We start from the raw sequence: 13,730 nt of genomic DNA, 5'->3' as shown, positions 1-13,730 counted from the left end.
CACCTGATTTTCACTTCTATTCATCTCAATGTAAAGGAAAATAAGGTGGTAGTGAGTTGAACATTTACCTCATTTACTCTTGCTGGTACATGTCCCTTTCAGGCTACTAACTTTCACTGCTGTTACATGAGTGAGCTAATTGAAACGTTAACTGCTATTTAAAACGGGTGATCAGTCAAGAGCCTGCAGATATTCTGGCACCAATACAGAAGGCACAAAATGTTTCTTGAAACCCTAAAGACAAAGAAGCAAAGTTCAATGATTTCATCCAATCTGACAAGTCATACCCCTCTATTTTGCAAATAGCTGATTTATGGTCCCTGCAGCACCTGAGCCATGATGTCCTCTTATCCACTTTTGTATTCACCTTGCTGTTAAAAGCCGAAAGAGAAAATGCCGAGTAAATGGAGGAGGCCAAAGCAATAAAACTGATAACTTTACTATTGTTATCTCTCTGTAACAAACGGGAAAGGACATTACCAATGTTTAAAACTAATTTGGGCAACTTGGCCAACCTTTTCATTCAAACTGAAATATTCTTTCCTTGCCCTTCCAAAAGTCTTTCACAAAATTTATATTCTGCTGCCTTCCATCATTAGTTATTTGGCTTTCCAGTCCTCCTTAAGCTTCATCACAATTCTTATCACTAACTCCTGCGAACAAGTCTGCCACTGTCCGGGTTTGAAAGCTGACCTGAAACAGATAGCTGATTATTGGATATGTCAGCCTCCAGTGAAGGGGTGATCCCCTTGATGGGAGGTGACCTGTGTAGACAGTTTTTCAACCCACCTCCCGATAGTAAGTGAAACCTTGAACCGTTCAACTCCAGCAGATTCGATGGTTTTGAATTTGCAACGATAATTGAATTTCACCAGCCTTGCGTTTTTTTTAATGCTTCACAGAGGAGACGTAACCTCCTGTGAATGGTCTTTGAAAAGCGCAATGTAGATTTGCATAAGCGCATTAGTGGTTTGTATTTGCAGTGACAGTGTTTATTTATTTGGAATATTTTCACAGGATGTCCCAGCTAAGCTGGAAAGCTAGTTTCCAATGAAAAGCAAGAGATAATAGTGGCAAAGGGAGATAACCCAGCAGGCCAAATAAATATATAACTCTACAGCATGGAATAACTGTGACGCTTTCTAATCTTTAGTCCAATGTCAATAATAATGACGATGTAATTTTAGAGTTGGTCTGATTTCTGTTTAAGCTCTGAGGCCTGCATTTAACGAAGGACAGGTTATCATAGAATCATAGAAACCCTACAGCACAGAAAGAGGCCATTCGGCCCATCGAGTCTGCACCGACCACAATCCCACCCAGGCCCTACCCCCATAACCCTACATATTTACCCACTAATCCCTCTAACCTACGGATCTCAGGACACTAAGGGCAAATTTAGCATGGCCAATCAACCAAACCCGCACATCTTTGGACTGTGGGAGGAAACCGGAGCACCCGGAGGAAACCCACACAGACACGAGGAGAATGTGCAAACTCCACACAGACAGTGACCCAAGCCGGGAATCGAACCCAGGTCCCTGGAGCTGTGAAGCAACAGTGCTAACCACTGTGCCACCGTGCCGCCCCTGAGCAAATGGGTAAATCTGAGTAAATCTGATTTGAAGTAAAACTTATATGTTACTCTAACTTTAATATGTGTAATCCTAGTGATTTTGCTTTGCAATGCAGTGTTGGTAGTTTTAATTCTTTGAGCACCATCTCCACATTGTATGACTATTGTTACGAGGCTATGCCCCTTTATTTTTGAAAATATGATTGTTTCAACCTTCAACTGACTGGAACTTTGAACTGAGGGGGAGCAAACCACTGAAAGATACAAGGCCATAATACAATGTGAAGGTGAGAAACCAACAAATCACCCTCAGTGGAGTGTGAGGAGAGAAACATTTCCTATAATCCAGGTACCCATCAAAAGTCTACAGAAGAGATATTAGCAATGCAAACTACTGGGTGGTGAAACAATGGTTGCCACAGACAGACCCACCCAAAATCTCTTGGAAATACGCAATAGGTGAAGTATTTCAAGACCAGGCTGCCAGGCACTACAGAAAGATTGCAAGTGACACAGATGGGCCGTGATTCTCCCAAAAGCGCTGAATTGGCTCGAAAACTGTTCCAGATCACAACTGTTTTCTCAGTTCAACTACACACTCGAATCTCCCCACTCTGTGCACTGCAGAGGTCCCAATCGTGAATCTCATTAAAAACCCAGTGGGGTGGGGTCTATTCGCACCAGAGTTTGACAGTTCTGGAACTCTGCGCATGCGCAATGACCCCGATCTGTCAGTCTCCCTGTTTGCTGGCCAGCTCAATTGCTGGCCAACCCAGGACCCCCGCAGTGCTGCCCCTCTAGCCCCCCCATGGTCCGATCGCGGCCCCCACAACAATTCCTGGGCCAGCCCTGACCCACCCCAATCGCTGCCCTCCCTCCAGCCCAGACCGATCCTATCTGCAGAGTGGCAGCAGGACCTCCCCATCCCCACTGATCACCTCTGAGCCTCACCCGCAATAGGCCCCACACCCTTGGCACTGCCTGATGCCCAGTGGGCAGTACCAAGATGCTCCGTGAGCACTTTGCCCCTTGGGCAGTGCCAGACATAGGCTGGCACTGCCAGGTTGCCCATGCCCAGGCACTGGAATACTTCATTCTGGTGGGGTTTAGTGTAGCTCCCCACATTCGGGGAACTAGCAGGAGACCCCGCCAGAATGAACGGGGGGGGGGTGCAGTCAGGGCCCCCGAGGGGGTTGTGGATGTGCTGGTGAATTAATAGCTGGAGCGTGGAGGCAGGTTGTGCAATGAAATCTCCAGGAATACATTTAATCACAGTTTTATGATCCTACTGATACTACTGGAGACGTCAGACCCCAGGATAGAACCTGGCTTGATAGATCCTAACTGTTATTTTTTGTTTAGATACGTGGATGAACAGAGTCATAGGACTGCCAGTGAGCTTTTAACAAAAGAATGAAACAATTTATTAAACAAGAGAAGATTACCAAGACCATGCTACTCCTTCACCCCAGCTAACCCTTCACTTGCCACTCAAGTGGATAGAGCTGTGAAAAAGGCCTACAGTGTGTTAGCTTTTATTAACAGGGGGTTGGAGTTTAAGAGCCGTGGGGTTATGCTGCAACTGTACAGGACCTTGGTGAGACCACATTTGGAATATTGTGTGCAGTTCTGGTCACCTCACTATAAGAAGGATGTGGAAGCGCTGGAAAGAGTGCAGAGGAGATTTACCAGGATGCTGCCTGGTTTGGAGGGTAGGTCTTATGAGGAAAGGTTGAGGGAGCTAGGGCTGTTCTCTCTGGAGCGGAGGAGGCTGAGGGGAGACTTAATAGAGGTTTATAAAATGATGAAGGGGATAGATAGAGTGAACGTTCAAAGACTATTTCCTCGGGTGGATGGAGCTATTGCAAGGGGGCATAACTATAGGGTTCATGATGGGAGATATAGGAAGGACATCAGAGGTAGGTTCTTTACGCAGAGAGTGGTTGGGGTGTGGAATGGACTGCCTGCAGTGATAGTGGAGTCAGACACTTTAGGAACATTTAAGTGGTTATTGGATAGGCACATGGAGCACACCAGGATGATAGGGAGTGGGATAGCTTGATCTTGGTTTCAGATAAAGCTCGGCACAACATTGTGGGCCGAAGGGCCTGTTCTGTGCTGTACTGTTCTATGTTCTATGTTCTAGATATATGCAGATTTGTAAAGATAACATAAGGGCTGGAATTTTTCCAAAAAATGGCAAAATGTTAATACCGGTGTGAAAACCGGTGTGATTTCCACCAGTCCCGGCGTAATCCAGACCACAATTTTTAGGCACTTTTGAGAAAAACATTTTCCCCAAATGAAAAATGCTGCACCTGATTCGCCCACCCCGGAGGTCAGCTGAGCACTTCAACCAAGTGGATTGGTCACAGCTCTATCCACTTGAGTGGCAAGTGAAGGGTTAGCTGGGCGCTGCATTTAAACAGCTCCACAACGCACTCACTCATTCAGGTCAGGAGGATGGCAGTGAGGAAACCAGCTCCTCGATCCACAGAGGTCACTCTCACCCATATGCTGGATGCTGTGGAGGAGAGGCAGGCGACAATATACCCTCGGGCTGGCAGGAGACCCTCTAGCTAGGTAACGAACCCATCTGGGAGACGGTCATAGGCCTGGTCAATGTCAGCAGCTTGACCAAGAGGATGGCGCTACAATGCCACAAGAAGATGACCTACTCCGTTCTGCCAGGGTAAGTGCTCCCGGTTTCCTCTCTACACTCCACCTCGCCGTCACCCTTCGAATTATCACCTCGATCCCACATGCTGCCACCTAGCAGGGCCCCAGCAGCCGACTTCCCGCAAGCTTCCTCACACTCCCTGGTACTCATCAGAACCCCTCCCTGCTTATGTGCAGTGCCCACACATGCTAGGTATCATCGACATCTGACCCGCCAGGCAGCCAGCTCACGTCATTCCTAGTTGTGTTCCCGCAGGAGAAGCTTGCCCACGATCCGCGAGGAGAGAAGACAAGCCGAACTGAAGATCCTGACACCTTTTGACAAAAGATCCTTGGAGCCCACAGGGATGAAGCAGGAGTGTGTCTGCACTGAGGGTAAAGTGGGCCTGCAAGGGAAAAGTGAGGAGTCATCCAGGTGACCAATCTCAAGTGGGTTCTATGTTTCCCAGGCCATGTATTAATACCATTTCCCTTTCCTTGCAGGAATATCAGCTGATCTGCCTGGTCCATCCACCAGCAGTGCCCCACCACACACCCTCGCCACAATCCCGGCGAAACCAAATTTAAGTTATTAACCCTTTCACGTACAGAAACACAAAATTAAACTTACTTAAAGCTATACCTTGTTTCTAATGTGTACAAATGCAAATATAACTTTCTATAAACTACTTCAATTTGCTGATGGTTGGCAAACTTAAATCAGGTGAAATAATGAAAGAGAAAGAAAGCAAATCAGTGCGGAAGCTGGAATCTGAAACCAAAAGAGAAAATGCTGGAAAATCTCAGCAGGTCTGGCAGAATCCGTAAGGAGAGAAAAGAGCTGACGTTTCGAGCCCAGATGACCCTTCGTCAAAGCTAAAAGGCATAGAAAGTGGAAGATATTTAAAATATTATATATTAAATATATATTAAACATAAAAATATATATTAAATATTATATACTAAATTAAATATCTCCCACTTTCTATGCCTTTTAGCTTTGACAAAGGGTCATCTGGGCTCGAAACGTCAGCTCTTTTCTCTCCTTACGGATTCTGCCAGACCTGCTGAGATTTTCCAGCATTTTCCCCTTTGGAAAGAGAAATAAAGATTGGATTGAGTAAGAGGGAGAGATAAGAGGCAAACGACAAGTAAAGGAAAAGGAATGTAATTTAACATGTGTACAAGTTGAATTTCATTGCTAGACAGTGCTGGTTGACAGTGATGATTTTTTTTTAGCATTGGCCAAGACTTGCCAAGTTGCTAAAAATGTTTTGCCACTGGGATTGACAAGACCTAATGTTTTACCGATGAGTTAACTAGGAATCTTTCACGTTAATACCGCAACGTCACATGGCTGCATGTGTTTGAATACCGAGGCTTTCGATTAGATGCAGCTATCTTGCGGCTTCTGGAAGGGCAGGGAATGTTGAACTGTCAATTCCTGATTTCCACGTTTAACTGCACATGTGCAGTCGCCAGCGGCTGCTGTCCAACACTTTCATTGCAGTCACACAGTTCGTTTCATTGTTATTTCGGCTGCAAAATCTGGCCCATTATTTACATTTGTGTTGATTACATTGAGGAAGCAGCCCGGGTATGAGGTGGGGGGAGGGGGGGGGGGGGTGCATATAATGCCTAAATATTAAGAGGTGAAGATATATTGGGCCAGATAAAGTGGGAAGCTAACAGCGCTCACCATCATTTAGTGCAACTTCAGGTGAGCACAGGGACATGGTTCAGAGTGAAAATCTGGATGTTGTTATCTGGGGTGCATTGCTGCTCTGTAAATTGCTGAAATGGCACCAGGTTATCTTTTCAAATGCATGAACATTGTTATGTTGACATTGTAAGTGTAAACTGAGCTCCCCATGTTAAATTACCAATGGTTGTCAATCTGTATGGTTAATTACCCATTTTTGGGTTAATTGAGTTAAATGTCAAGGTCTTCCTGGCAGGCTCCACTGAGGGCCAAACCTGGCAGGTGTCTGGAAGTAGCTTACCAGCGTCTGCCTGGAGAGGGCGAGGCGGGGTGAATACACAAGAAGGCCTCCTATATTTACTCCCCACCAGGGCTGAACCCTGCCCACCCACCCCCCCCCCCCCCCCCCACCCCCTCACTCCCCAGACATTGTTTAAAGTTAAGTTTATTTATCAATGTCACAAATAGGTTTACATTAACACTGCAATGAAGTTACTGTGAAAATCCCCTAGTCACGCGAGGAGGGCTTCCTGCTCCACCATGGTGAGCTCACTCCTGTGGCCGGCATTTATTTTGAACAGATCCACACCACTCGAGGGCACTTTGAGGTGGAAGCTGCCTTGTGTTTGGTCTCTGACAGTGGCAATGCCCACCTCTGGCTGTGGAACTGTCACCCTTCTAGGGCTGTTGGCCTTCTGACTGGGCCTACAGCTCTCGGAACCTGCCCACTATTGTTAACTGGATGGTGGACCCAGATATGGCCTGTTAGTTGGCCGCCTCCTTGATGATCCTCCAAGCAGATGCCCTGACGGTTAGAGTGGGGGTCAGGATGTAGCAATATTCCTGACTCGCATTCAGATCCTAAGAGCAGAAGACCATGCCTCCAGCCAGCAACTGTATTTATATGGCTGGTCCAGTTCTGATCAATGGGCTGGCAGGAATAGGATGGTCATTTCCTGGCACTTAGGTGGCAAGAAATGTGTGCCACATATCAGCCAAAGCCTGAATGCTGTATAAGTCTTGGTCGCTGCAAACATGGACAGTTTCGTTATCTGAGGAGTTGCAATTGGAACTGAACATGGTGCAATCATCAGCAAACACCCCTACTTCTGACTCTTTCCATTCATTCAGAAGATGTGGGCTTCGCTGGCTAGGCTAACATTCATTGCCCCTCCCTAATTGCCTTCAAGAAGGTGGTGGTGGAGGGAAAGTCATTGATGAAGCAGCTGAAGATGTTTTGGCTGAAGACACTGACCTGAGGAACTCTGCAGCGATTGTGCTGGGGCTGAGATATTTGGCTCTCAACAAGAAGAACACAAGAAATATGAGCAGGAATATACCATACAATCCCTCGAGCCTGCATTGGCATTCAGTATGATCATGGCTAATCTTCAGCTTCGAATCCACTTTCCCACCAGCTCCCCACGTCCCTTAATTCCCTGAGGCCAACAAAGTCTGATGCTCCTAATGCTGCGTGTAGCGGCTACTACCAGGAGATCCACTGTCGTGGTATGTCACACTCATCTGTCTTACCCCCATCCTCACACAACCACAGGAGCTCGTCCGTAACTGCTCTGCAACATCCATAGAACCATAGATTCCCTACAGTGCCATTTGGCCCATTGAGTCTGTAGCAACCAAAATCCCACTTATTTACCCTGCTAACCTCTTGATTAAGGGTCAATTTAGCATGGCCAATCAACTTAACCCGTACATCTTTGGAGTGTGGGAGGAAACCAGAGCACCCGGAGGAAACCCATGCAGACACAATGAGAATGTGAAGACTCCACACACAGTGACCCGATGCCGGAATTGAACCCACGACCCTGGCACTGTGAGGCAGCAGTGCTAACCACTGTGCCGCCCAACTACACATAGGTCAACCCCTTTTCCTACTGCCCCCTCACTTTGTCCTCTAGCAGAGATTTCTGGAGCTTTTCAGCTCTGATCAATTGTCCAAAATACTGACTACTGACAAAATCTGTCTATCTCAGCCTTAAAATATGTTCAGTGATGAAGCAACCCTCTGGGGTGGAGGATTCCAAAGGTTCATAACCCTTTGAGTGAAGAAATTGTTCCTCATCCCAGTCCTAAATAATCAGCCCCTTATCCTAAGGCTGGATCTCCGTGTTTTAGATTCTCCAGCCAGGAAAAACATCTTCTGTGTCTTGCCTGTCAAACCCTCTCAAAATCTTGTATGTTTCAATGAGATCACATCTCATTCTTGTGAACTCCCACATTTACTACAACTCTCATCATAGTCACCTTCCTTTGTGTCAGGCATGACTCCAATCCAGTGGGAAGATCCCCCCCACCGCACCTCCCCATCCAATTGCCCATGGACCTCAATTTTGCTGGGGCTCTTTGATGCCACTGCTGCCTTGATATCAAGGGCAGTCAACCTCACTATCTGGCTTATCACTAAGCTATTGAAGGAAAGCAGGCTTAATGAATTTACAATTACTTATATTGGACTTGACTATGTCCAAGATGGTGCCACATCAATCTTTCAACACTCCCACCTTTAAAATTGTACATCAATCTTCTAACACAGGAGCACATTGTGCATTGTATATTACAGGACAAAATATACCAATAAAAGTGGGTATATTGCAAAATTACCATTCTACGAGCATTACATTACTAATCTGTTTTTCCTACTGATCTAACCGTCTTCCACTAAAGAATAAACTGGTCCTATTTTCCCTTGTACATCAGTCTTTGAGACATTAAGGGTTATTATCAATAAAGGTTTTAGATATCTTTTATGGCAGACCGATCAATCAGTTTTCTTTTCACCTCTCTCTCTTTATTTCTCTGTCTCTCTCTCTCTCACTCTTTATCTCTCTCTCTTTCTCTCTCCCAAGTCTGTCATATATTCTTTCTGAGAACTAAATGTTAGGAATCCACTCAAGTCCCCATTCATGACAGGAAATACAATATTCATCTCTTGTGTCGTAAATGCTCAAAATAATTGCAGTGTAATCTTCCCAGCCACCTTTCACTGGCAGATCAGAATAGCCACAGTAATATGATTTCTATTGCACCAGCTAAGTCTGACAGTTAGAAACGCGCTGCACAGGCATTCCTTGACCCAGGTGAATTGCCGGTGTCCGAATTATAATGTTATTCATGTTTGTATCCGACTGTGAAAGTCTGCGTCATTTGGTTTATGCTGAACATTGACAGCTACTGGAAGGGCAAGAAGCCAAGAACTGCAACAATTTATGTTTTACAAAGAATTTGCAGAACAGAAATAGGCCGTTTGGCCCAACTGGTCTATGCTGGTATTTATGCTCCATTGGACCCTCCTCCAAATCAAATTCATGCCATCTGTTAGCATGTCCTTCTATCTACAGTGCCGTAATGTGGCAAAACATCCCAAGATAATTCAGAAAAGTGCAATCAGACAGAAATTGACAAAAAGAAACTTTTTTTTTGCTGCAAGTGAATAACATAGGTTTTGTTTATTCTGGTATTTTCTCCTTTTAGTCCTTAATCCTAAAGGTTTGCTCAGTTGGGACATTTGGACACATTTCAAATGTCCTAGAAATTTTAATGGCAATTTCAATCTTCCAAGATTACTTCAGTCCTGGCTCTGTAAACAAATACAGCTTTACTTAATGTAACTTTGTGCCTGGTGTTCCACTGTAGTGCCTTAGTGAAAATTGCAGAAGCACTAGCCATAATCTTTAAATCCTCCTTGTCTTATGACAGAAATTGATAAATTCTTGATTTCTCGAGGAATTAAGGGCTATGGGGAGAGAGCGGGTAAATGGAGTTGAAATCAACCATGATTGAATGGTGGAGTGGACTCGATGGGCCGAATGGCCTTACTTCCGCTCCTATGTCTTATGGTCTTATGGTCTTATGACAGCTACAAGGGTTAGCTAAAGGCAAAATGTGTTCAACTGATTTATGTGTGTTTTTTGTTTAGGTAACAGAGGAGGTGATGGGGGTAATGTGGTTTGTGTGGCGTATATGTAATAAAGTGGTCTGTCAGCAAAGTTAGAGCACATGCACATAAAACTTGAAAGTATTCTGAACAGTGAGAAAGATGATGTAGAATTTCAAAAGGACATGAACAAGCTCATGAAATGGGTGGACAAGTGGCAGTTGACATTTAATTCAGTGAAGTGCGATGTGATTTATTTTGGTAAATAAAACAGGGAGGGGCAATATAAAATAACGATAGAATGTAATTAGAGCTAAATATCATTTCTATCTGGATACAAGGCCCATGTGATTCACATTGCCTTGGATCTGCGCTTTGGGAAGGAAAGAGCCCATAAGAAACCATTGCAGAAATACATGTTTCTGAAGATGTCTTGTAATCTCAAAGATGGATGAATCTGAGAGAAAAATGGAAGCTAGAGGAAGCCAGTCTGTATTATTCACAAGTGGAAGGTTACGCTTGGATTGAAAAGGTCAAGGATTTGAGCAAGGTTGGAAGATTCGCCTTTCTTTGTCCGTAGGGAAAGATCTCCAGAGCAACCCTCACTGTGAAAGTTCTTTCAGGATTAGACATTACCTTGAAAAAGGGAAAAGGAAGCAAGCCATGAAAATTGGCAAATAGCTTTGGACTGGATCCTGGAGAATGAAATGCCCATTCAAGAACCAAGTAAAGTAAAACCAGGGAGGGGATTTTTGGTCATTTTAAAAGTTAAATGGGGAAACGTTTCTACTGTTTTAGAGTACACGTTGCCAACTGAAATAATGGTTAGTCAAAGTTGCTTTTAGTTAGTTTATTACAGTAAATATCTTGCAACTTGAAATCTTGCCATCTGATCCTTTCAATCAATTAATGGAAGTTCACATTTATTTTTAAAAGTTGTCGGTCTCCATGGGGATCGTAACAATGGATTGGAGAAGCTGGGGCCTGTTATCCTTGGAGGAGAGGAAATCTGACAGAGGCATTCAAAATAATGAGGTCTCTGTCCAGAGCAGGTATGGAGAAACTGTTCTTGGTTTCAGAAAGATCAAGAACCAGAGGGGCCGGATTTAAGGTCATGGGCAAAAGAAGCAACAACATGAGGAAAAGCCTTTTGCAGAGTGGGTGGTTAAGTTCTTGAATGCACTGCCTGAGAGTGTGGTAGAGGCCGATTCAGTGTGACGTTCAAAAGAGAATTGGAATATTATCTGAAGAGAGAGAGTTTGCAGGGCTTTGAGGAAGAGGAACTAGATGAATTGCTATTGCAGAGTGCCAGCACAAACAGGACTGGCCAAATGGCCTCCTCCTCTTTTTTTTATATGGGTGGCACGATGGTTAGCACTGTTGCCTCATAGCACCAGGGACCCGGGTTCAATTCCACTGTCTGTGTGGAGTTTGCACGTTCTCCCCATGTCTGCGTGGGTTTCCTCCGGGTGCTCTGGTTTCCTCCCACGCTCACAAAAGATGGTGTGGGTTAGGTTGATTGGCCATGCTAAATTGCCCCCTACTGTCAGGGGATTAGCAGGGTAAATACATGGGGTTACAGGGAAAAGGCTTGGGTGGGATTGTTGTCGGCGCAGGCTCGATGGGCCGAATGGCCTCCTTCTGCACTGTAGGAATTCTATGGTTCTATAAAAACCTCCAAAAGGCAAAAGCTTTCATGGTTAAGCAACCTTGATCAACAGCTGAGCTAAGAAATGTTATTGAGCTAAAAGAATCGCTTGATCGCTTCTCGGCCTTTTGGCTAAGATCAAGTGTAGTATGGAGAGGATGCTGCACTTGGTTGAGGTCATTAGGTTACATTGAAGCTTCATATGTTTCATATGAAGCAATTTTTAAAAGCGGCATCTCGGCCTTTTGGCTAGGATGCAGATGAGCCCAAGTCTTGGAGGAGGAACCTCCCCCTTCTCCAATCAGCTTGGCTCATGTAGATCGGGCCCAGGACAGGGTGATTTTGGTCGCTTGCCCTGTCTTGTCAGCCTGGATCTGAAATGTCTCAACTTGTTGAGACTCTGAATTGGATTTGATTTGATTGAATTGGAAAAGTATAAAAAAAAGAATCGCTTGATACAAATACCAGGAAAAGTAGAAATCTCGTGGACTGGGAGAGCTAAAAGAAGCAACAAAGGCATACAGAGAAAGTAATACAAGTTGCAACAAGGTAACATGACAACCTGCTAGGTGTATCAAAGCAAACTGCAAAAGTTTTTATAAATATGTTAGAATAGTGAAGAGGAATATGCAGCCATTAAAGATGGGTAAAGCAGTGGCAATAATGGACAATATGGAAATAGCTTATTTGTTAAATGAGGAGTTTGCACCCAATATCACATTGGCAGATGAGGGCAAATCACCAACAGTGAGGAAATAAATCTTACAATATGTTTTTTTTATGGTTACATCTCAGTGAAGCATTTTTGGATTTTTATTTCATTAATGCTGTTGTATAAATGCAAGTTGCTGCTGTGCTTCTGACAAGGAAACTAGACAGGATTTTAAACAGTGATGTGCAATTTGCTTTCATTCATTTAATAAATGACTTGCTATCAAAAAGTAGCCAAGTCCCACAGTGCATTTTCTCTGCATGTGTCCTTGTCAAAGACAGGGTAAATATCAATATTCCTCACTGTGAACACAAGGAAATAATGAGAAAATTGTGAAAAAGAGAGTTAAAACCAATCATGCAATCACGAAAGCAAAGAATTTGAATTTTATTAATAGAACTGTAAATCACATGCTGACAGATCAACGGTCGCCAACCCATCTTTGATATTAGCAAGAATGCCAATCACTGCTTTTACTTCAGTCACTCGGCTGTTATTCCTCCCATTTGAACATTGGCTCTTTCAGTGAAAACAGCAATAGTTTTACTGAAACCTCTGGTTATAATATAGAAAGCTGGCAATTGTTCCGTGCTGAAGAAGAGGTTTTGCCAGCAGTAGCTCACAGCACAATAAGCCCTGGTGGCTACAGAATACCCCCTTGGCAATTACTTTACATCCGAGTTATTAAACTAGTGTTTGAAAGTTGGTCAGCTATGTGAATGATTTAATACGACAAGTGAAGAGATGTTGCTTACGCTTGATCAAATGCCAATCGACTTGACAGTTCAATAGTTGACATCAAACAACTCTAAATGTGAAATTCAATTAAAGGTTTCAATAAAGAATTTTGACAAAAAAGCAAAGATGTTAATGGCGACAAGTATCAGATATTACCGTGTGATGATGTTATTTACATATCTCCCAAAACGGCATCTGGATATTACAAGAGGATACCTGAATCAAGTACAAGGTTTAAATATTTAATTGAGAATTTCTTTGTCATGTCCAGTGTTAGTTCATTTTTGTTCTTTTCGTAACTTGTCCTGTAACATGAACTACAATTTTAATGTTTATTTCTATCCATCAGAATAAAGCGAGGCACCAACCTTACAGTTCTGTATTGACGTTTTAAATATGTCTGTGCCATTTTCTAACAGTAGAATGAAGCTGTTTCTCATTCGAAAGCATTGTGCTATTTGTGACTGCATCCAGAGTTAATTGTAGCACCGTCAGATTTAAACATGTTGAAGGGTGTGCAAACTAAATTGTTCTTTGTAGTGGAGTGCGAAAACTTGCTTTCCTGGACATGTGTGATAGAGGTTAGAATTTTGTCTCCTTTGGAACATAAGAAAACGCCAGCAGGGGTGCAATTCAACTCAAGTGGGAATGCAAAATGAACAGTATCTCAATTGCTGCCCATTCTTTGCCCGATTCAATTTCCAGTTTCATTCACATCCTCCATTTCCAAAGGTCTGCTGCCAGTATCTTTGTGGAATTTGCCTTTGTGTAGCTCATCCAGTCTCTCAGCAGAGATACAGA

At 43.8% G+C, this 13,730-nt stretch overlaps 1 pseudogene; it reads left to right on the top strand.

The window, feature by feature from the left end:
* The first annotated feature begins 11,591 nt into the window (after window positions 1–11,591).
* LOC144501028 (U2 spliceosomal RNA) lies at window positions 11,592–11,796 on the top strand (annotated as a pseudogene).
* The last annotated feature ends 1,934 nt before the right edge of the window (window positions 11,797–13,730 follow it).

This window comes from Mustelus asterias, chromosome 11, assembly GCF_964213995.1.
Source record: "Mustelus asterias chromosome 11, sMusAst1.hap1.1, whole genome shotgun sequence".
NCBI classification, from domain to species: domain Eukaryota; kingdom Metazoa; phylum Chordata; class Chondrichthyes; order Carcharhiniformes; family Triakidae; genus Mustelus; species Mustelus asterias.
Note: the sequence above shows the minus strand (reverse complement) of the source record. Positions and strands in the feature narration are given on the sequence as shown.